At 44.7% G+C, this 24,483-nt stretch overlaps 1 protein-coding gene and 1 pseudogene across 1 annotated transcript in view; both read left to right on the top strand.

Annotated features, from left to right (window-relative positions):
• KAZN (kazrin, periplakin interacting protein) overlaps nucleotides 1-24,483 on the top strand; it is a 144,270-nt gene that overhangs the window by 30,488 nt on the left and 89,299 nt on the right. The gene's annotated exons all lie outside the window — the stretch shown is intronic.
• Nucleotides 10,128-10,271, top strand: LOC139807022 (U2 spliceosomal RNA; annotated as a pseudogene).

Genomic DNA, 24,483 nt, shown 5'->3' with positions numbered 1-24,483 from the left:
CAGCCCCTATAACCTGCATAATCAGAAGATAACATGGACAAAATGGTACAAACCAGGCAATTTAATAAAATCAGGCAGATTTTTCTTTACTTGGTAATAACAACCACGTCATGCAAAAAGAGTCCCTGTATTTCCTAACTCTAAACCAAATATGAGACAGAGAAACAAAAAAGTAGGCAGAATTTATAATATAATATTCCATTTTTTTCCCCACGTCAGGCCACTTTGTCCTTGCCTGCTTTCTTGGTTGCGTGAGAGGATGCATAAAAATTTACTAAATACACTTTATTGCCAAAACATTCATAAGCAAAGTTTATTTGTGCTTATTCTATCGCTAATTCCTCTTGTAAATATTGTGTGAAGTGTTTGTTGTTTTTTGAAATGTGAGCAGCTGTAGTGGCCTGGGAGACAGCTCTAATGAACAGATGTGTGTCAGAAAAAAAACCTCAGACCTATTATCTTGCTTTTGTTTGCCAAAACTTGTTAATTTATGGCAATTTGCATTTCAAGCTGCAATTTTGTTATACAGTAAAGGTGTAACAGTGGCTTTCAGAAGGATAGATTGGGGGGGAGGGGGTTTGCCTTTTTTTCTCCCTTTCCTTTTGTACCTGTTTTGTATTTTTTCCGTGTGTATTACCTACCCCATCCAAGTTTCTGAATGTTGCCCTATGGTCTGGAAGAAGCTTATATAAAATACACTGGAAAAAAGTTGGCTCATTTTCAGTGGAAAATGAGGTGCAGCTAATGCATACAGAGTTTCCAGAGCCCTAAACAGTTTACATTAGTGTAGCATGGATAAGGAAACATAATAAGGAAAGAATTTGGCATCTCTGAACTTCTCTCTTCACATCTTTATTTGACTGTGGCCTAAGTCTGGCTTTTCCTAAATAAGAGAAGCTTTTCCAGTGCTTCAGAAAGGAAGGCTTAGATCTTATTCTTTCGGTGGTTGTAGTCTTTGCTGTTCTCCAGAAGATGCTTTGAGGCTCAGGGTGTGCTCCTGAATTCCTGTGTCCTCCCTGGGGTGGTTTCCTTTCCCACTGTACTCCCTGATTAACAGAAATCCAACACATAATCTGGTGTCTGATACATCAGTGGTTTGGTTTTGGTTTTGGTTTGGTTTTGATGCTGACTTTTTCTTGCAAGAAGAAAAGGAAAATATTTAAATCCATTTGGCATTGTTTGGTTGTTTTTTTCTCTCTAAGCCACAAGCAAAAACTGGGAAGTTACTCAAAAGTAGCATACAAGTGGTGTTTGTCATCTTGGGGCTTAAACTGTGTTCCTGCTGAGAAACTTGGTGGTCATGGTGTTGGGGTCATTGGGTGGAGATCAGAGGGCTCAGCCTGGGAATGACCTCTTGGTGCATTTGGAACAAGAAGTCACAAAGAAAATCAAAGTATCTGCCTGATAATCCAGAAAAATTTCCTGCAGATCTCTTTGTACCACAACTGGAAAAAAGCTGAGCACTGTGGATCTGCACAAACAGAGGGATTTTCACTCCTTTCTTTCAATTGTTCTTCATGTAGCTAAAATTTACATACATACTTACATATATGGGTGTAAGTATAGAGGTGTATATACATATATATATATAGTAAATGTGTGCATCACGTTTATTTACCTGTCCCCAACCTGGATTTTGCTTTACTTTATTTTCATTTACTTTCCTTTGTTTCTAGCCCTGCCTTTCTTCTTCAAGCTATTAATTTCCTCCAGGTCTTTGTCACTGTCATGTTTTCAGCACCTTCTTCCTGGTGTGGCATCTCACTCTGCTGCACCTCTTAGGGATCCTCTTTAACCTTTGTGGTACTTGAGTGCTGCAGGAAGAGGTGGTTTGGGCTGCTTTTCTCTACCAGGAGGGGAAGGTGAGATGATTCTAAGGCCATTTAAGAAGAAGGGAATATCCTCCCTGATTTGCAATGGAAACCTCTTTGAAAACCCACTGGCAGCTCGTGCACATATCTCATGCTGCAAACTCATATCTTATTTATTGTCCAGCATTTAAATAAAGTCACATTTACAGTGGCTCCAAGGCATCTCTCCCCCCCCCACATCTCTGTTTCCAATTATTTTCCCCCAGATGTCCATAGTTTGCATGAGGCAGGTTGCATTTCATTTTGTTTTCTGTCTTTTTGGCTAGTAACAAAAAACATGAGGGGTCACTTTGAGGCAGTGGAACCAATGGGCAATCACAAATATTAGGGAAGCTTGAAAAATTATTAGGGTGATGAAATCTTTCTCATGCTCCATGCTAATGAAAACTCAGCGTGTGGCTGTTTCTGAGATAATCCTATTGCCAGACTGATTGAAATATCATTGTGAGGGCTTTCTTCTAAATATACATCTTCTAAATATATATACACTTAGCTTTCCATGAAATTGCAGCTCCTTACTCCGTTTTTGATGGACTCTCATGTGAAATAGATGAGATGAACGTTTGTGAAATCTTATCAAGCTGTTGCTGCTTGACATTTTATGCATTTTAGGGAGCGTTAATCTCGATTATCCAGCTGAGTGTGCAGACTCTCAGGATGTTCCACCTCCTGCCTACAGCCAGCTAATGCCTCCCCCCCAGGTCAGCAAGGCAAGACAGGGACTGAGCAGCCTGCTGCTCTACAAGACACCGTGTACAAAGGATTTGAAAACAACTTTTGGAAAACAGCCATATTCTAAAGCAAACTATGTCCTCTGGCTGGGACACACTGGGAATGCCAGCACAGCTTTACTGGGGTGGCACAGGGAGGTACCATTTGCTGCCTGAGCCTGAGCTACCACTTAGCACAGTTTCCAGCAGTCCCTGCAGCTGTATTTGGGGGTGTTTTCTGGCAATAAGGCAGTGAAAAGGTTATCTCTGCTGAGCTCCTCGCCAAACTATCACGAGGTGGCAAGTGGTCAGGCTCTTGGGAGGCAGCAAACCTTGACTCACAGGACTACCACGGGTTCCTTGTGTGAAGGGGAGTGTGAAATAAAAAACAAGGGAAGAGCTTTTCCCTTCATGACCCCTTCACTGTGCTTTTGGTGACTTTTATTCACTTCACGGGCTGAGTACAGTCCCAGTCTGGGCTCGGGCTGAAATAAACATCTGGAGCTGAATAACTGCATTAATGCAGTGGACACATAGTAAGAAGTGCAGATTGTCTGCTGGCACTTTTTTTTTTATTTTTTATTCAGTACAAGCAAAATTCTCTCCCCAGAATGAATGGCAGCTATTCATGTCAATGAGAAGAGAGAGAAAGGAGTTGGGACAATTTTACTGACCTTTAATAAGGCTCTCAATCTATTTATAAATTGCCATCAAAAGTGTGGCTTCACATTCAGCTAAAGACAGATGGCAGTGGTTTAGTTCCAACACTTTTTTTTTTCCTTTAATGCAGTAAAACCATTATGGACTTTGTCATTGTTTGTAATCCAGTTAGATGCTACAGCATCCAGGCAATACTTACCCAAAACCTGTTGGTTCCTTTTCTTCTACTGTTATTGAGGAGAAAGGGCATGATATTGCTGTCCTGAGTTGAGTCCAGTGAAGTTCATCAGCAGCTTAGGTTTAGTTGAGCCATTTGGCACTCAGTGTGAGGAAGTGGTTCTGCTCCTGGGAAAGCTCAGAGATATTCCTGCCCTTCCAGCAAAATCTTGTGATAACCCTCTGCACTGGAGCACCTGCACTTGGTTTGGTCTGGTTGTGTTTGACTGCTTGGTGGCAGGTGGCAGTGGCAGTGGGATGTGGCCACTGCACCTCAGGCCTCCCTCTTCTGGCAGTCTGGAGACTCTGTCTTAATTAAAAAAAAAAAAAAAAAAAAATCTTCAAAATAAAGGCCCAGTATTTAGGTGTTTGTATTTCTAGGCAAAGGATTTGCCTTTCTCCTGGTTTGCCTGTGGTGGCTGTCGAATGGGATGGAGCCAGACCTGGGCTCTGCATTTAAGAGAAACGTGATGAAAAATAATTGAGCTCATCTTACCTCTGGGCAAGTCACTGCAGCAAGTGCACTCAATAGAAGAGTGCAGAGAAAGTGCAGAAAAGTGCAGAGCCAGACTGCACTGAGTGGTTGCAAACAAATACTCCCTTCATTCACTAGGAGAAAGGTGAGAAACTCTCTTTATTTCTGTTCTTTAGTTCCCAAGATGCATTCACCTACAAGTGCACTGTGTCTCTGCATCCAGGTCCTGGCTCCACATGGGGACATTGGTCTCTCTTTGGAGATCCATGCAGGGCCTGTGGAGTTCTCTTTCATGTCCTGCTGGTGCTTCCAGCCCCGTGATGTCCTTTTGCAAATCTCTGCCAAGCAATGTGTGTTCTTGCCAAGCTCATGGCCCCTGAATTTTTCCAATGTCTATAAAATCCTGGCAGACTGGATTTTTTTTCTAATCTCACCCAGGCAGGGAAGCTGAGGATGCTTTCTACAAGGCATCTGCCTTTCAGATATTTTGTAGTGGTTTTGATCAAAATTGGTGCTCTCTGAAAAGAACTTTGATCCTTTCTTCCCTGTCTTAAGGGACACACACGTAATAACAGGGATTAAACATGTTGTTACTAAAAAGCGAGAAAACAAACCTTTAATTTCCTAAAATAACCTAAGGGATATCCTGGCAGTCTCTCTCAGTGTCTTAATTTGAGGTGGATCTCCTTTCACTTTGTGAGTATTTTTAGTTAATTATTAATTGCAACAGGGATTGCTGCTCAGTCTCAACATTGCTGTAAAGTGCTTGAACATGAAGTTGGCAGAGAAAGGCATCAGCACCACTCACGTGGGACTTGGCTCTGTGTGTTACAGACAGGGAGTATGGCAGGGCAGGATGGTGACCCTCACCATGCCTGAAGTCATTTGTGTGTTCTGTTGACATGGAGGAGAATCTTTCATTCTGGACTTGACAGAAATAATTGCTGAGATGGTCTGGTAATGCACAGGGCTGGATTCTCAGCAGGCACCAGGTAAAGTCTCTGGGCTGTGCACTGGCTCAGGTAACCCTAACAAACAATTTTGGCCCTAAAAGCTGTGAAGCTGCTGATCATGTCTGTTCCTGAATTGCAGTTTACTGGATCCAAAGATCCCAAATGTATGCTCAGATTTTAATTTTTTTTCATGTATTTATTGTGCAAAAAAGGAGACTCGTTTGCCTACTCTAGACCAGAAGAACCTCCCAGGAAACCCTTCTTGGGTCTTTTTTTTTTTTTTTTTTTTTTTTTTTTTGTACCAGGGTGTAGTTTAACATATTAGGGGGAAATCTGCAAGGAGGAAATGTTTCTACTCAGCTGCTGACATAATTTTCTCTGGAATTCTCTTCCAAGAGGCTTCTCCTGATATTTTACAACACAAGAAGGTAACCTCTTTGGCTTTGTGGCATATGTGTCTTACAAATGTGCTTTCCTCATAAAAGCTTTGGAAATGCTCTGAAGCCTGAGACTGCCAGAGCTGCAGCAAGGACCAAATTCATGCTATGTTGTCATAACAACAAACAATGATTTGAAATGCAGATTTTTCATCTTTACACTTTAGTTGTGATTGAAAGCTGTGGAAAAGGGGGATTTGCTGTACTGAGATTGTGCCTATTGGAATAAGAACATGATAATGGAAGTTGGTAGGATGCCCAAGGGATAAAGAGTATGATTTATGAAAGCATCTAAACCAAGAATTACATGTGTTTATGGGGTTGCCTACCTAGCTATTTCTGTGCAGCTTCTAAGACTGGTGGCACTGCTGGGGAAGCTCTGGGATCTCTGGAGCAAATTGCTTTACCACAGATAAAATATGAACTTCTGACCCTTTGATAAAACCAGTGGAAATTGGAGTGCTTGGTGTCCATTTCAAAACAGTTGCTTACTCCCTTTGAGGAGTTTAATTGAGTTTGCTGGGTTAGCTGCAGATAGGTTTTACTGCTAGAGGATGGTACTTCCATTTTCCAAGGAAGGAGTCATGTTGGATTTTTATAAAACCACTTCATTACCCATGGTGCTGGTCCATGGTGCCAGTAGTGTGGAACTGGCTGGGCCCTGTCTGCATCTCACCACAGCCAGACCCATGCAGAGACCCTTTCCAGGTGTTCCCCACATCTCCCCCATGCTCCTTCTGCCCTGCTGCTGCAGCCTTGCAGGGTGCTCCCCCCTTTTTCTGGGGAAAAAGAGCATTTTTACTGTGGTTCAGCACATGTGTGGCTCTGTCCCCTGGTCCTCCAGGAGAAGTCTCCATTGCCAGGGGGTGTTCTGGGGTTTGATCCCCACCTCTTCTCCTCTCTGAGGTGTTTGGGCCATCTCAGCAGAGCAAACACCCCCTCAGGGAATGGATTTTCTGGCACTTTCTCTTTTGACCCTTGCAGGTCTCTAGCAAGCACCAGGAGCTGGGGAACTGCTCTGCTCTTTCCACCTCTCAGCTCCCTCTGGGAGTGGTGAGGTGAGCAAAGCACAAAGGGAGAGAAGGGTGAGTGAAGCATGGGGGGGTTGGGGATCATTTCTGCAGTGTTGAAGGACTGGTTTTGGGAAGAGTTTCTGATGTGGAAAACTGACACTGGAGCACAGCAGGATCTCACACAAGGATGCTCAAAACTGCATTCAGCTTGCTCCTCTCTGGCTTGGTTTACCAAGAGGTAATGATGGAGCAGAGAACTGCCAGGGATGGCTTTTACAGTATGGAAAATAACCTGCACTGAAACATCAATGCTGGGCACTCAGGATCAAAAAAACCCCACAAGATCTTCACCCAATGAACTCCAATAACTCATGACCAAGGAGGAGAAAGCATAACACATAAGGTCTGTGTGGTTATTTTATTCTTCTGAGCAGCCCTGCTCCTAGAAGTGGATGAATCCCCTTTTTCCTAAATTGTCCCAGTTTTTGTACATTTCTCTCTACCTGGTGTACAGGCTGCAGTGCACCAACCATGGTGGTGCCTGGGGAGGGAGGCTGAAGGGACAGTCCAGTTCTCAGGCACTGCCTCTGCTTAAATATTTAATATTTTTTATTAAGGTGATAGAAAATCACATTCTCCATATGAGCTGAAATTGTTTTCTCTACCCTTTCATGCTTGATTCATGCTCCCTTTTTTACTCTTCATGTTTCATGATGCCTCAGATGTCAGAAACCTTCTTATTTTCGTTGAGAGGTTTTGTGATTTCCTTAGTCATCTGTATCTGTCCTTGCTCTTTCCTTGTACTGATATTGCTGAGAAGCCAACTCATTTCCTGAGCTTTAGACAGGGGCTTTTTCTTTTCCTTTTTATTTCTAATCTTAATTTCCTTTTTTCTGTTCCTGGCCATCCTCTTTCCACTCCCTCATTTATGCTTTTCCTGTTACATCAGCACTTTTGTCAGTTTGCCTGGGTGAAATCTAGCGATTTGGATTTTTATAAAAGCATAATCATAAATAAAGTGAATATTCTCAGTATGTCAACACAGGCAAGATTTGTTCTGAGCAGTGTAAATATTCTTGAGATCTAAGAGCCCTTGAAATGAATGTTTCACCCTTTGGAAAAAAATGTGCTGATCACATTTGCTCGTGCTCTGTGGAGTGCTGGGCCAAGCAGGAAGGGCACATCAGAAGCCTGCAGTTATTTTCAGATATCTCTTGCCTGCATCACCTATAGAAACAGCTGGTAGATGAAAAAAAAAAAAAAAAAAGAACGGAAAATGGAAAAAAACCCACAGAAGCAAGTCTCAGCTCCCAATTATTTCTAGTGACAGGTGCAATCTCCAAAGCTGCAGAGATTTCTGCTCGCTTCAGATAACTCTCTCTGGCTGTCTTGCTCAGAGCTGCTTGCAGAGTTTCTTTGCTGGAAGGCACTGGGATGCTCTGGTGGCCCTGGCCAGCTGGCTAAGGCTCAGGGTCCAGGGCTGCCACAGTGCTGGAGGACCTGCAGCCAGCCCTTTGCTTCCCCTGCAACACTCCACACTGGATTTGCACCCTAGGAATGGGACTTCTTAACATTTGCCTTGTCTTATTTATATAATAATTCTGGAATAAACAATTCTTGTTTAATAATAATTTGCTGTTTAGGACAAATTACTGCTATGGCTGCTGCAGCAAGGACAGTGGGGGATAGTCTGGAGGGGCTCACACCTCACCTGATTACCCTGCATGGGCAGCAGGAGTTCAAGAAACAGGGCTTGAAAAAAAAGCTATTTCCTGCTATCTTCCAGGAATGTATCTGAATTTTGTTGCTTTGTCCTCAAAACAGAATTTGCACTTGATTTACTGCCCGGGATGTGTTTGATCACAGCTTGAAGTGCAACCTGGTGTGCTGCAGCCCTTTCCAGCAGTGAAAGAACCCAAAGCTGGTTTTCTTTATCGAGCTCTGTGTTAATAGTCTCTTTTCCAGCATTTTACCCTTTTCTGTGTAATCAACCCCCCTCTCTAGAGCTTCCTTAAAGTTTGTGGAAGAGTCCAGGTTAGCAGCTATTGAAACTGATGTTGGGGTTTTTTGATGTTTTTTTCTTAATCAGAGACAGCAGAATTGTGCATTTCCTTGTGCCAATCAACTACAGTGTTTGGACAGGCAACCTGCCAAGGAGAGAGAAAGCAGCTGGCCCAGGACCCTGTGAGTCCTTCAGGTTTTCCCTTGAAATGGAGTGATGTGGAGAGCCATGCACTGGGATCACAGACTGGCTTTTCCATGGATGAAACAGCCATGGATAATCCCAGCTGCATCAAAAGCCATGCCCAAAACCTCAGCTCTTCCAGATGCTTGGTGGTGCTGCAGCTAAGCTGCTTTTGTGCAGTACCTGCTCTTTGAACTCCTTGCTGTGTGCTCCCCAGCAAACATGTGGGGTTGTGCTGGCTGAAGAGGACACAGTTTTTCCTAATCCTTTTCCAACAGCGTCAGAAATTTGCAAAGAGCCACTTCATGGGGAGTCGTGATGAGAATTTTTAATTCCCCCACTTTGCAGTATGGAATATTTTTGGCCTGTATGGCTCTATTATCATGCTAAGTTGTCTAAAAATGGTGCTTTCCCCCCCCCCCCCCCCCATTTTTGTCATTTTACATGAAATACAGAGTGCCATCTCTTTGCTAGCAGATCCTGAATGAGCTGTGGAAGTCTTGATGTCATGTGCAACAGCAGAAGACTCTGCAGCTATCTGAGCTTTGAGGAGTATCTCTGGCAGTGCTGATAGGTCTTGGGTTTATGCAATTCAAATAATTTGTTCACCTTCTTATTCTTTTGTGAATATTTCCAGCCAGCCAAGGAGAAAACAACCCTATTTCTAAGCTCTCAGCCTGTCATGAGTATATCTGAGCTGCTAATAGCAAATTCTTTGGTCTGCATGAAGCTGGGTGAGCTGCAGGCAGGAGGTGGCAGCTCAGGGGGCTCTCACCACTCACTTGCAGGTTTCTATCAGCCAGCCCCTCACTCTGAGGTTGGAGGAGACAGGTATGGATTTGTCTGTCAGTAATTTTTGGCAGCATCACACTTAATTTTAATCAGCTGTTTAAAAGACTTACTTGCTGGTGGCCACACTGCTGCTGCAGATTCAACGGAGCAATTTGCTCTCCTGCTTCTTGGAAGCATAGAATTTGCAGGCTTGGAAGGGACCTTTAAAATCATCCAGTTCCAACCCCCCTGCCATGGGACACCTCCCACCAGATCAGGTTGATCTTATCCAGCCTTCAAAACTTCCAGGGATGGGGCTTCTACAGAAAATGAGGGGCTGATCTATGTGTCCCCAAATCCCCACTGCCTGTGGAGCTGCTGCTGGCAGAACCACCACCCTGGTGAATGCATTTTGTTTTCACTTGACAGGCATTTTATTATTATTGTGATAACAACCCTATAATCATCTGGCAGGCTTGAGCTCTCCTCAATGGGGGGAACAACAGATATGCAAAGGGGCTCCTAATGGGAAAATATAAGCCAGTTTGGCATCGAATTCCCCCTGCTCCTGAAAGATCCCCTAGCAAAATGGGAGTCTGAAGCAAGCCAGAACAGTGTCCCTGGTGTTACTGGAATATTTCTTTCCTGCCTTGCCATCAGAGCAGTGGTGCACAGCTCCATTAAAAAGCCAGATCTGGACCCCAAACTGGGGTCTCCTTCCAATCCCCAACTTGGAAAATACTGGCATCAGTGACCTGCCAGGTGTCCCAGGTAACATTCTCTGGAGGTTGTAAAACCCTGGGCCCACGTGGGTTGCTTGTAGGAAGGGTTCTGAGGCAGTTTCCAGCAAGCCCTAAATGATAGTGTAGTATCTGTTCTTATCAGTTTAATATCTGATACATCCTCGATGAGAGGACTTTATATTAAATGGATTTTTTTTTTTTTTTTTTTTTTACTCAGCCCTGGTGAGCCCACACCTCGAGTCCTGTGTACAGGTCTGGGCCCCTCAGTTCAGGAAGGATATTGAGGTCCTGGAGCAGGTCCAAAGGAGGGCAACTGGGCTGGTGAAGGGACTTGAGCACAGATCCTATGAGGAGAGGCTGAGGGAGCTGGGGGTGTTGAGGCTGGAGAAGAGGAGGCTCAGGGGAGACCTCATCACTCTCTCCAACTCCCTGAAAGGAGGTTGGAGCCAGGGGGGGGTTGGGCTCTTTTCCCAGGCAACTCTCAGCAAGACAAGAGGGCACAAGAGGTCTCAAGTTGTGCCAGGGGAGGTTTAGATTGGACATTAGAAAGAATTTCTTTCTGGAGAGGGTGATCAGGCATTGGAATGGGCTGCCCAGGGAAGGGGTGGATTCTCCATCCCTGGAGATATTTCAAAAGAGCCTGGATGTGGCACTCAGTGCCATGGGCTGGGAACCACGGGGGGAGTGGAGCAAGGGTTGGACTTGATGAGCTCTGAGGTCCCTTCCAATCCAGCCCATTCTAGGATTCTATGATAATTGTCCTCAGGTCAGCTCAGCCAGCAGGTGAGATCTTTTTCAGCTGGAAACTATTGGCATGCACTGCAGCTGTTCCCTGGGGAAATTATTAAAAAAAAAAAAAAAAGCCTTTTCTGTAAAGTAAAGGAGTCAGCATGCATTTGGGACAGTGCTGTAATCCAGGCAACACCTACTGAAGGCTCAGCCCCAATGCTGGTATTTAAACAGCTTGTACTCTAAGGTATGTTGGAATAATCTTTACATCTTTGAGGACCAGCCCTAATTTTTTCTTTTGTAGTTGCTATGCTAAGTAAAACAACTGGGGTTTTTTGTTTGGTTTTTTGTTTGGTTTTTTGTTTTTTTTTTTTTTTTCCCTGCAGCTGAAAAGCTTGATTTCTTGCAACAAAATGAAAAATGAAGTCCTGTTTCTCTGATCCCAGGCTATTTGGCAGTGTGCTGGCTATCACTGTATTCACAGGAGATGCTATTACCAGAAATACATGCGGGTTATTATTACTTGTGTTCAGCCTGAGTTTTGATGGGTCTCTCCAGGATCAGCTTCTATTCACTGTTTATTTTCATTAGTGGTCTAGAAACTGCAGCAGATGATAGAGTTACAGAACTCAGGAATGACAGGGGTGGAGGAGGTCGTGAGCACTCTGGAAGGCAGGATTGTGACTCAGGTTGACCTTGGCTCATTCCAATTGCTGCTCTGCACAAGATGAAATTGAGTATGAAGGGGAGCAAAGCCTTTCTCTTAGTAGGGCAAAATCACCTCTGCAAAATGGGGAATAGTGACCTTGGCAGAAGGGTGTGCTGAAAGTCTTTGGGGTCCATCACAGATCCCTGTAAAAACAGGGCTGAGCAATACAACGTGGTTGCTATGAGGGGAAAAAACCAAATGCACCTTCTGGAGGAGGAGAGGGGTGTTGTATGGAAAGTCAGTTCCCAGTTTGGTTCATCATGGGATACACGGAGGCAGCTTTGGGAGGAATCTGGTGCTTGTAGGATAGTGGGACACAGGGGTGTGACACCTGTGAGTGCTGGAGGGTCTCCTTAGGTTTTCCAAGCCTAGTCTGGGGGGTTTCATCCCTTGGCTCTGGGGCAGGGGATGGGAATGGGTGGACTCTTGAGACCTCTGTGCTCCAGCATCTGTGGTTACCTGCTCCTCATGTCACCCAGACCCCTGCCTGGCAGCTCAGCCACCTTTGTGCTGTTAGTGTTTACAGCCTTGTGTCTAGATAAAAGCAAGTATTTATATACCTGCAGTAAACCAAGATCTTAATCTGTGTGACTGCTTCTGGTTGCTGTTTAAGCTGGCAAAGAAAGAAGATTTGGCATTTTCAAGCCTTTCAATGTTTTGCTGAGAAAATAAACCTGAATCTTTTTGAACCTCTGTCTGAGGTAAATTAAATCCTAGATTGCTCCAGAGTGTTTGGGTTTTGCTGCCCTAAGAAAAATCATCTTTAAGGTAAAACAGCTAGACTTGACTTTTATTGCCCTCTACCAAATTCAGAACCAGCTCACATTTTTTTAGTGATAAACCAAATTCAAAACTTCCTCCCAATTTCTGCACAGCCTGGTCAGGTCCCCTGCATTTTTGTTAAACTCAAGTAATTTAAAATTAACAAAATAAAAAAAAAACAACAAACCCAAACCAAAAACCAAAAAGCCAAATCCTCTCTTAGCCCTTGTCCTAATGCTTACACCTTCCTGAGCATCCTGGCTGCATCACTCTGGGCTGTGCCATGAAGGCTTCTGCTGTGCTTGGGCTGAGCATGTAGGCAGAGCTGAGGAGACCTCAACAGCTTGGTTGAAGCGGTGACTGCAGAGCCCTGGGAGCCTTGGAGCTCCTTTGTCAGGTCCTTAGGGCTTGAATAAGAAGGATGGGATGGAAAATTGTCAAGGTTCATAGCTGCAAGGTGTTTGCAAGCTTTTGTTTTAGACTAGCTATAAATATTTATATTTTTTCTTTTCCCAGGCTATTTATTTATTGAACTGCTTTGCTGGCAAATTAAGGCAGCTTTTCCATGAGGTGGGCAGCAGGCTGGTGCTTCTCTGAGAGTGAGACAGCTTTTAATGTGCCTCTTAGCTTTAGCCTGTTAGATGAGGTCTCATTTCATCATGGCAGGACTGACCCTATTATTAGCTAAGTCCATCTTTGTTAGGTTTCCACTGGAATAAAATAGTATCCGACCCCATAACAGATTCCCTTTCAATGAGCTACTGGCAAAGCTCCTTGTGAAGGCTCTCTTTCAGATAAATTCTTGGCAGAGCTGTGGGTAATGAGATTTCCATTGAATAAGCTGTTAGCAGAGCACCTTGTAACTCAATTTAGATTGTTAGAGAGGAGCCCTGGGAGCTGGGACTCACGTTTGGTCTCCAGTGGTGTCACTGCTCTGTCCTCACTCTGTCTGCAGGATGGGGGTACCCTGGCCTCCACACTCGAGCTCAAGAGGGGTCTAAAAATTCCCCAAAAGTCAACAAAACGTTTTATTGGATGCAGTGATGTGATTATTGAGGACAAGTGTTTCTGCCCTGTGAGCTGGGGCATGGTTCCAGGTTTACTGGTTGGTATGTGAAGGGAGGTGACCTTGTGTATGAGCTTTTTTAGGGTAACATCTCTATGTAACTTCTTAAAAAATGCTCTTTCCTGTATTTCTGGAGATTCTCAGCCTTATTCCCTCATTTATATCCTTTCTGCAAAGGCAGCAGCAAGTGTCCAGGCATTGCAAGCAGAATGTACCTCTGTCTCCCCCCAAATGTCATTTGCCTGTTATTCCACCTGAGTTTGGGATTACGAGGGGTCAGCCTTCATGCTACAAATCTTTATAATGCTATTAAGTGGATAAGGACATGAAGAAAATTATTAGTGCTCTCCTGGGAGCCATTAATGGTTTGTAAAGGCCCTCACAGAACTAACAACTACTGAGTTGTGGTGTACAGGAAGAAACTTGCTACTTCCTTGAGCACTAATTTTAGACAGGCTGTGGCTCTTTGGGTAATAATACTGATTCCTCAGAGATCTTGTGAGAATTGTCAAGCATGTAGATTTAATAAGAGGTAGGATTCTGGGGGGCGATACATAGAAAATCACATACTTTGTTCCTTTGGTGGTTTTTTTTTTGTTGTTTGTTTTTTAGGGTTTTTTTGGGTGAAGTTCAGCAGTCAGGATGAAAAGTCCCTATTCACCTTCTGATCCTATGCCACTTTCCTACTTCTCTGCAGGACCAAAAGCAGCATCTTCTAGACAATAATTATTTGCAAAGAATGCCCTCGAATTCCCTTATGTGAGGTCCTGAGCATCTCTCCAGCCATACCAGGTTTAGTGTATTTGTGGAGCATGTTGGAAAGCTGTGTCTTTTTGACTTATTACCCTGCTAGCTGGGAACTAATTACTGCTGCAACCAGCCAAGGGGCAGGGACCCCTTCTTGCTCCCCATCCTGACAGCTTCAGCAGTGTGTCTCAAGCTACTGCCATCTTCTGAAGGGAAATCTGATTATTCCAGTTGCGTTCAATTATCATCATGGTTTGCACTTTTTAAACAAAGCAGTCTGTCTGCTTTATGGGGAAGGATGGATGCCCAGGCAAAGAAACATCCACATAAACTTGTGGCAGATGCCCCATCCCTGGAAACATTCAAGGTCAGGTTGGACAGGGCTCTGAGCAGCCTGATCTAGTTGAAGATGTTCCTGCTCACAGCAAGGGTGGTGGACGAGATGACCTTTAAAAGCCCCTTCCAACCCCATCATTCTCTGATTCCATAACTTGCTGAAGAATGATCTGGTTTACAGGACTGAAGAGCTTCTTTACTGGAAACACTAAACTCAAGCACAAGGCATGAGAAGAGCAAAGTTGGCTCATGGTGAAGAGGTAACAGGAAATGTCACCACTCCAGTTGGGTCTCTGTTGCTGAAAGCAGCAGCTCCTTGGGGCAGTTCTGGGCTGCAGGATAATTTGGCGAGCAGCCAAAGTAGCTCTTGCTTCTTCATATGCTTCCTAATTAAATTCTGCCTATTAATCCATCTTCCTGGGTTAAAGTTCTTCTATTAAATAACAAATTATTATGAAGCATCTTGAGGTAGAGGCATGAGGTGGATTGATTTGAAATTGGATATCATCCAGCCCATTTGAAGTGGAAATGGGCTGGTTTGTGGCTGAGACATAGTGAAGGTTTTGAATCTTTTTTTTTTAATTGCTCCTAAGGCTGCACGGGCTGCCCTGTTCTCCAGTGCACTGATTAAGGGTGATTATAGAATTAGCTGAAAACTGAGATACAGCAGGATGTCATTGCCACACAGATATTCTTGTGTTCCTCAGTTCCAGGCTCTAATCCTCAGAATGATTCATCCCCTTCAATATTTTTCATAAAGCTACTGACATTACATTGTTATTTACCCAGATAAATCTGTTCACAGCAGCAGCATTCAGCTGCTCACCAGTCCTGCACTCCTTCTGAGCACAGCAAAGAGCAGTGTCCTTCTCCATCCACCAGCTGTGCACAAGCAGAAGGTCTCCTCCTTTAGTGAGCTCTGGGCTGAGCTTTTTGGGAATCATCATGGCAAAGCTGGTGGATGAAACTCATGCTTGAAATTAAAGGCATGCTGGAGCTGAGGACCTTGAGGACTGGGGCAGATGACAGCAAGTGTGTCTGTGCAAAATACAAGTTCATCTACTTATTGTCAAAGAGTTGAAAAAGCTCCTGGGAAAAAGCCCTTCTCCAAAAGGCCCTGGGTATGAGAGGGATTTTTAATAAATGGAAATCTATTTAGCCCCGAGGGTTTGTGTGGTTAGGGTGACCTTGCTGAGATGTGAACTTTCTGTTCTTGGGAGCTCTCATCTTGAAACCCAATATGCTGGGAGTGCTTCTGTCTCTTGTGGGCATATTGAGTCTTTGCCACTGGGATGTGGCTAATTCCTGGTGTCTGTTGGACTCTCCACACAATGTTAGATTATAAAATGTTTGGGACTGGCTGTCATTCCTTTTGTGTACAGACTGCAGGGACTGGATCTTGGTGGTGCTTCTTAAGCATATCCATAATAAATGTGATTAATATGTGAGGGTATAAGATGACTTCTGTTTCATTTGGGGGTGACTGAGGTGGTTAGGAAGGGGTGATTCAAATACCACATAACTTCATGACAAGCCTGCAGGCCAGGGTACTCTCTGCTCTGCAACAGCAATTCCTTCAGTGCTGGTGGCTGCAGCCCACAGCTCACATTGACATTCCTATCCTTTGGTTCCCCTGGATCCTACTACATCTAAAAATTACCTCACTGTACCTCAGGAGACTCTAAGTGCAATTTTCTCTAAATACCTAATTTTCTCCCAGGCCAATTTCACCTGTTTTCTAATATGCAGCTGTGACACCTTAATCACTTGTAAAACACTGTGCTGGGTGTCCTCTGATCTACGGGAAAGCAGTCACAGCATCTGAGTGCTCCACTCCACTCTGCTTCAGCCTTCCCTGACCTAAACGGCTCACAGCATCCTGCATGTAGCTGACAAGAAGCCTTGCAGCAAGTTGGTGTTGAAGTCAGATGGCTGCAGTCCATTAGCAACTGCCCAAAAGCTGAGCTCTGCTTTCCAAGCTAGCTGATCCCTCTGATACATCATTTTTATTAGTTTGAGATGTGACTTGGGAGACCCACGAGCAGAAAGATGGAGTTTTTTCCTTGGGTTGGAAGTGTGGATGGAATTTAAAGTAGGTGAGGAAGGAAGCTATAAAAGATCTTGCTGTTACTCACCATTATTGGACAATACTGCTGATGTAAAAGGGAGAGGAGGTAAATGCATCATTGGTGATTGAGTCAAGCTGCATGGACAGAGGGACCCACAGAGGCCACTGGGAGTTCCTGTGCTCACCTGGATTCAAAAAGCAAAGAAACAGCAGCTGAGGAACAAAATTAAAAATAAGTGGAGAAGAAGGCTTAACACTTCTTTCTGCTTGGAAAATGAGCTTGTAAGTAAGGTATTCTGGACAAGCAAATGTAATGTCTGGTACATTTAACAGTGGCTTTGTGGAGTGGACCCTGTATCTCATGGACTCTCATGGCTCCAGTCTGTGCTGCAGAAGAGAGCCTGGTAGATTCACCAAGTGGAGTTACTAAGGCAGCCACAACAACCCATATCTGAAGAGCTGGCCCTGAAAAATCCTACTTGTACTTCCTCACCCCTCCAGTTCAGGCCCTGGAAGCAGCAGGACTAAGCCTGCTTCTGGGTAGCTAGGAGATCAGCTCACTCTGGGACCATCTCATCTTACTGGGCTTTGGTGTCCACTAGTGAAATCCCTCAGTTCTCATTTTTCCCCCTGTTTTGGGAAATAGGGTGCACACCCATGTGGCCCAAGGCAGCTGAGAGGGAGATGTCACTGCAGTGCCTGTCTCCCTGTGCCACGCTGCTGCACAGCTGAGGAGGAACCTGGAAAGTGATTTTGTTTTCCCTTTATCTCCACCTCCTCCTGCTCTCCCCTTCCCTCGTTGAAATCTGCTGCGAAGGAGACACAGAGGCGATCTGGGGGAGGTGGGGAGAGATGGCTTTTAATAATATGCCTACTGCAGGCTTGGTGTGTTCTGCTTAATCTTTTGTTTGCCCTTGCTCTGTATCAACTTGGCGAACACAAGCTATCAGCTTAGGGAAATAGGTAGCTGGAACAAGGAGCAGCAACACTGAGCACTGCAAGAGCTTCCCTCCCCTCCTCTGAGCAGATCACTCTGGGCTGAAGCTGTAGTTTGAACTGTGGAGAAGGCATCAGCAGACAGAATGAAATATAGGGCTGCTGTTTGCTTTTGGTTTCCACTGCAATGCAGTTTGCACTGGGAAGCTGGAATTTGGGCATGGTTGGGTATCTCAGTGATGGGGCCTGTGTGGGTGCTCCTGAGGGTTCCCTTCTGCAGGAAAGTATTCTGTGGGAATAGACCCCAGGACTGTGTTGCTATACTAAAGGCAGTGGTATCTGGAAGCCAAGTGAGGTATGAGCAGTTCAGAATTTCTCTCTATGAGCCCCAGGGTATGGAGTGGAGGGCAGAAGCAGGGTGCACTGCTCCTTAGGCCACCTTGATGGGTAAGTAACAAATAAGAGGCTTGAATACTGTTTTCCTGAGAAAGGGAACTTTCAAAGTCTAGTTTGTGGTGTTTGGTTTTGATAATCATTCTTTAGCCTACATCAGATGAGGCCAACACCACCAGAGCTCATCAGCCCAGGGTATGATGCAGCTCAGCAAAGTGCAGCCTTTACCCAAGCCCTTGCAGCAAGCAGATTGTTTCTCAGCATTGTTCTCCAGCAGAACTGTGTTCTCATGGGGCATTGATTGAGATTCTGGCTGTCCTTGTAGCACGCAGTGCCTGAGAAGTTGTTGCCTTTTTTCTCACTACAACCAACCTCCTTGCTCACCAGAAAATGACTTCTTTCTGAGTTTTCCCCTTTTAATTGACCCTGTAGTTTAAGACAGCTTTTAAGTGAAGCCTTTTAGACCTTTAGTTCACAATGGTCTTTTTTTAAAAAGCCCAAACTCCCTCCTATGCTGTGTAACTACTATGACTTAATTGCCTCTTAGTACTTATGGACGCTGGGGTCCACAGAAGATTTCATCTAACGGGGCAAAACCAAGCTTAAAAATGTCCCTAAATGTATGTGTGTTAGATCTCACCTCTGGAGCTGTTACTGTTCTCCCAAGTAAATAATTTGTTCCATTCCATCTTTCTAGCTACACGTTGCACTTTCACAGAAAGCACGTGTGCAGGTTGCTGCTTGCAGTAGACTCACGACTGAGGAAGGGTTTGTATCACGAAAATCCCACTCTTTCAGAAACTGTTAAAATGCCATGGAAGACAGCAGACAATTAGTGCTCTGCCTCCGAGTTGTTTGGGTGTAGCAGGATAATTCCTGGTTGCCAGGAGGAGTTGGAAATTTCTTCTTGGTTTGGAGGCAAACTTTCAGCATCTCTTTGTTTCATGGAGCACGACTTTCTGACTAATAAGAGATGATTTACAGGATGTCATATCTAAGCTTTGGTGAGATCTAAGGCAAGCCTTCAATAAATTAAATATTTTCTGAGAGCACAGAGCTACAGGCAAAACTAAATAACCCAAACAGCACTGGTTTTCTTGCCTGCAAGCTGTTGACTCCCAGAATGTCAATTTCCCAAGAAAATTATTTTCATTATGCAGTAATAAACTTAGTTGCTGCTTAAATATCCAGGAATGTTAATAAATTATATTAAATGTGATCTGCCCTGTGGTGGATGTCCTAGTTGCAGTCACCCAAGAGCGATATCTTGTTCCTTAAAGCCAGTGTGGCTTCAGCATCTGGCCATTGGGTTTCAGTATTTTTGTGAAATTCCTTGTGAACTGTATTCCAGTCACTTCTTGGTCTTCCTGGCATAAATTGAACAGATTGAATTATTTATGCCTGAGTGACTCTTGAGTAAGATTTGCAGGATCAGGCCCCAGATGTCCTGCCACTTTCTTTCCCACATATCCTTCTTAGGGCATCGTGTGCAGGCAATATTCTGGGTGGGTTAACAGGCTGGCACATTAAAATTAAAGAATCAATGTACTGTACACATGTCCAGGGATCAACCTCTTCCTTTGTGTGCTTGTACATACAGATTAGGTGTGTTACAATAAATCAATGTACTCAATTCCTCCTGAGTTGCTGGAGGGATCCCAGGACTGCAGGGATAAAGCAGAGGTTTTATCACTCTTTTCATCAGTAAACATTGCAAATGATCGATTAGACAGGGAAATGTTCAGGACAGCTTTTGGTTATCAGCTCTTCAGCTTCTTAAGTCCTCTGGAAATGCACTGGGACCACAGGGGCCTTCCAGAGCATTTCCTTCCCTGCCTTCCCATCTCAGCACCGCAGGACCCTGGGCTTTTATCCTTCTTCTAAAATGTCTCATCCCTTCAGCTCCCAGCAGCACCCAGGGTGCAATGGTTCCATCATTCCATCCAACCCAATCTCGGGCAGGCTGCAATTACTGAAATGAAACAACTTGCAACTATCTCAGCAAACAGCCCTGATTTGGAATTAATCACCATCTTAATTTGACAGCCAGAGATCCCGCTCCGCTCGCTGCCGCTTCTCCTCTCCTCACCCACGCACGGAGCCTGCTGCAGGGTGTCTGGGGGAAATGAGACGTACAGCCTGGGTGAAAGCCTCTTGAAGTGATCAGCCAGAGACTTGGTTGGAATATTAGGCAGTAAAGCAGGTTTTCTAGAAAATGAGATTGCCCCTGGCAATGGTAAAATCCATTCAAAGATTAGAGGATGTCGGGTGGATATGGTGACATTTGGGAGGCAAGAGGTATTTTTCTTTCTTAATAATTTGTATACTGAGGAGGCTCTAAATTAAATAGTTTTCAAACAGAGGACCCAATCCTTCTCTTGTCCTCATTTTGTACCTGTTTCAGTCTCGCTTCAGGTTTAAGCCTGGGAGAGAGATGTGATTTCTGAAATAACATTAAAATCCAGGCATCTTGCATGGTTTCTGATTGGGTCCATGTATATGAGAAGTGAATGGCTCAGCTTCATCAAAAAACTGATGTTTTAGTGGGGAAGGGGGCAGCAAGTGACTGTTTCTCCCAGGCCAGGTGGTGATGCTCTCAAACATCTCTTGGAAAGGGTCTCCTAAACCAGTGGGACTTTTGAAGCTCCCATCTCTGCCCGGGCTGGGCAGGGTAATGAAAGGCTGGTTTCTCTGAATGAAGCCAGACAGGAGATCTGTGCAATGGGTGGTTTGAGTAAATTAAGCGTTACAAATGCTGCCACTGCCCATCCCCCCTCACATATGTTCCCACTTTCTCCGGTATAAAAAAAAAAATAGTCTGCAAAGCAAAACTGTCTTGAATCTCATTGCCTTGTCTGCTGCTTTACAAGCAAAGAGAAACCTTATGGGTCATATACACCAACTGTATGTACATTGCTGAGCTGTGCAGAATAGGACCACAATCAAAGAGATTATGCATGCCCGTGCCTAGTCCTTGCTAGATTAGCTTTTAAATATTTCTGTTTTCCAAGAGGAAGAAACAAATAAATACATGAAGTGTTCTTCCCTGGGGCTGCAGCAACTGCTGTGCTTACTGTTGGCTGTGCTGCTGGAGGTGATGGCTGAGATTAAAGAGTTGGCACAGGGCTTGCAGTGATGAACCCCAGCACTGGCAGAGGACACAGCAGTGCTGTCCTCACAGCCCTCGGGAAGGAAGGGAGGTGGATCTCTGGGAAATGCAGGACATTTCTGCTCCTTTCACCCAATACTTTATCCAAAATGGGGAATAAAGAAAGATTTTTCTAACAGTGCTGAGCCAGGACTCATATGGGGAGGAGAGCAGTCAGCATGTGGGTGGTGTGGGAGACAAGGAGCAGGGACTGACCTCTCTGGGTCTCAGGCTGACAGCAGAAGGAGGTGGAAAAAGCAGCCCAGGCTGTGCTGAAGCCTTGCAGAGGGGAGAAAGGGGCTGCCCTGTCTTGCCCTCCCTTGCCCTCTTGTGAATCGGGGGAAGCTTTGCTGGCTTCAGCAGAAAGCAGCCTTGGCACCTCTAGTGCTTTGAGGGAGGATTGATGCTGGAACAAAGCTGGCAGAGCACACGACCTGATTTTTGGGAAGTGCTGAAGGTAGCTCTGGCTTCAACCAGAATCCATGGGAGCAGCAGGTGTGTGGATCACCGTGTCTGACAGAGTAAGAGATGCAGCCTGCACAGCCTGCCTTCCAGGAATATTAAAAGGCTGCTGTTAAACAAACTGTTACGGTGTCATCTTCAGGGTGTGTGCCAAGTTTCAGCCTGGTGCGATCTGAAAAGTGGAGATAGAGAACCTGGGAAATGGAGGCTCATAATGGAAGCACTGACAGATGCTTAACTGCAAGATTTCCAGGCCCTGATGGCAGGATAATTTTGTGTATCTAACTTTATTTTTAGGACTTGGTTGATAGTCACAAAGAATAAAGCTTGAATCATTGTTCCAAAGGAATCTGCAAGGCCAGGGTTCCTGTTGTGCCATCTTACACTTTCAACACAATTCTGGTTCCTGATTAAAATAATTCAATGTGTTTCTGCAGCTGGCAGGAGGTTGCAGCTGTTTGTGCGATGCAAAATGTAATAAAAGTTTCTGAAAGCAGTGAAAAACATTCAGCAAATCTAAACTAGAGTTAAGTCCATTGCTCTGACTTTGACTGAACCAAGCTGGTCCTTTGGCAGAGCAGGACTTTCAGTTGCTTCCAGGAAGTTTTCAAATTGAGTAAGAAGCCAACAATGAAAAAAATTTCTCTAGGTTTCAAGTTCTGCAATGTGATGAGCCAGGATTTAGAGGTGATTAAAAGTGATAAGCAGCTCCCCAGTCCCTGCCAGGGCCCATGCACAGCAGTGATTTATGGCAGCAAGCACAGGGGGGGACAGGATTCCCTCTGCTACTGGTTTGGTGCCTTGTGTTGTGTGAATGAGTTGCTGGTCCCTGCTAGGATTTCAGACAGGGCTTGTGCAAGCAGAGAGAAAATGTACAGCAGTGCAGCACGAGGCTGTGAAAATGGGTTTGACCTTCTACAACCCTGTTTCTCTGCACTGAGTGACCCTGGGGCTGTTTGGGCAGTGGTGGGGATGGAGCTGTGGGGAGGCAAGTGTGAGAAATCTGGGCACAGGATAATACTGAGGTTATTTTTTGTTCTTCCTGTAGTACCTACTCATTCTTTTAGACCTCTCGTCATTCCTGATTATTTGCTTTTGGTTATCCCAATTCCCTTACAGTTTTCCTAACATTCAGTGGCAGAAGTGGGTGGCACAGTTCAATTCAAGGTCCCCTGTGAGAGAGGCAGGGTACTTACTTCCAGATGTGTATCTAAAATCAGATTTTTAAAATTTTTATTGAACCACTGGACCTAAGGACTGACCTGGCCTCAGGAGGGAGGCAGCCAACAGCCCAGTGCCTGCTCGGGTGTTGTGAGGAGATGCCATCCAAATGTGGCAGCACCTCCAGAACCTCCTGACCTCACCTAGGCATCTCAGACACTTTGTTCTTTCCAGGGAAAAAACAAAGGTATAAAATGTCAGAGGCGACCACAGCACCAACTTTCTTTCCTTAGTACAAGCACAGCCCAGGGAAAGCTGCTGATCCCAAAGAGCCTTGGTAGAGGCTTGATCCAAGCCTAGACCAAACCAGGGAACTCACAATGTGAGGTTTTTTTGGCCTGCAACTGCATTAATAAAGAGGCTAAAATATGCCTCAAATATTGTTTTAAGAAGCTAAGCATGAGACATCCTATTAAAGAAAAAAAAAATCAAAATCAGCGTTTAAATTGAAATGGAAATGGGACAATCATATAAAAGCTACAGTGATAGCATGTTTGAGGAGTGTGGATGATTAGATCCAAAGGCCCAGTGTGTGCTTGGTGCCTCTGGCTGCTCTCAGCAGCTTTTTGGAGGGGTGAGATGATGCAAAGGGATGAAAGGTTGGAGAGGGCCGGGGAGCCAGAAGCCCTCCCCCACCCTCTATTGATGGCTCCATCAGCATCAGCAGGAGGTGATTTTTAGGCATAAAACTTGTGCATAAAGCCTGAGGATAGAAAGATCATGGGCAAATTTAACACAGCTACTGGCTTTTCCAGAATTGTTTATTTTCTATTACATCTTTTATCACCCTCTTATTAGGCAGCAGCTATTCTGTAGCTGCTCTCGATCTCTTACCATCGGGTGTCAGCATTGATAATCAATTTTCTGAAGCACAGATCTTTTTTGAGTTTGAATTACTTGGATTTTATTAAATAAATGTGCATTTGTGTAGAATGGAAACTTTGCTCCTTATCAGGATCATCTGTCTTGGTGAAATGACTTGGAACAGCTGTTCCGTGAAGCAAAATCTGATAGAAACACTGGGACTAGATATAAACACAAATATCTGTCACTATGGAAACAAAAGTTACTGAGAGATTGCTCCAAAAGCTGTGTTTCTATATGTTTCTTATCCTAACTAGATATTCCCATGGGATTTTGCCAGCCACTTCACTTGAAACTGCCTAGGAAATGTTCTTCCATGTATACAAATCACTCCAGGGCAGCAACTCTGGATTTGGGTACCACAGAACTCCACTGGCAGAATCCATGGGATTATTGCTTTATCCCAACTCCCAGGGGCTGGAGAGGGACAAAACACCATTTCAAAATATCAAAGGGCAAAGATGAATTTAGATAGTTGTAGAGGAGAGCACCTGCCAGTTAAGCCCAGTTCAAGACTGGGATGCATCTGACTGCATTGCTGTGAGCTGGGTGTGAAGGGGCTGGGCTGCTCTGCTCACGTGCTGAGCTGTAATCTGGATAATCAGAAGCTTTGCTCCTCTATCTCCCAGCTGTGTGATTTCTCTGGGATTTGAAAAAAATTCATTGGTGCATGAAGAAGGTTCATTCCCTGCCAGAAGGGCTGCAATTTAAAAAAACAGTTCCTCTGCTGACAGAGGAGCCGTGTCTTTAGATAACCATTGGAGACTGCTGAAATAAATCTAATTCCTTGACTAGTACCAGCATCTTGCAGACACGAGCGAGCAAAGACCTTGTCAGTGATGTTGGCCAGGGGACAGAAATCACCACCACAGGACAAAGGTGGCTCTGTTTGAAGGGAACAACTTGCTCAGCCAGAGGTGGTGTCACAGCTCAGAGTGTCGCAGCATCCGTACACGGCCCTAAAATCTCCCTGCAAAGGAGCTGCTGCTCCTGGGCTTCCTTGGGCCT

The sequence above is a fragment of the Heliangelus exortis genome, chromosome 23 (assembly GCF_036169615.1).
Source record: "Heliangelus exortis chromosome 23, bHelExo1.hap1, whole genome shotgun sequence".
In the NCBI taxonomy this organism is placed as follows: domain Eukaryota; kingdom Metazoa; phylum Chordata; class Aves; order Apodiformes; family Trochilidae; genus Heliangelus; species Heliangelus exortis.
This window is presented reverse-complemented; position numbering and strand designations above follow the sequence as displayed.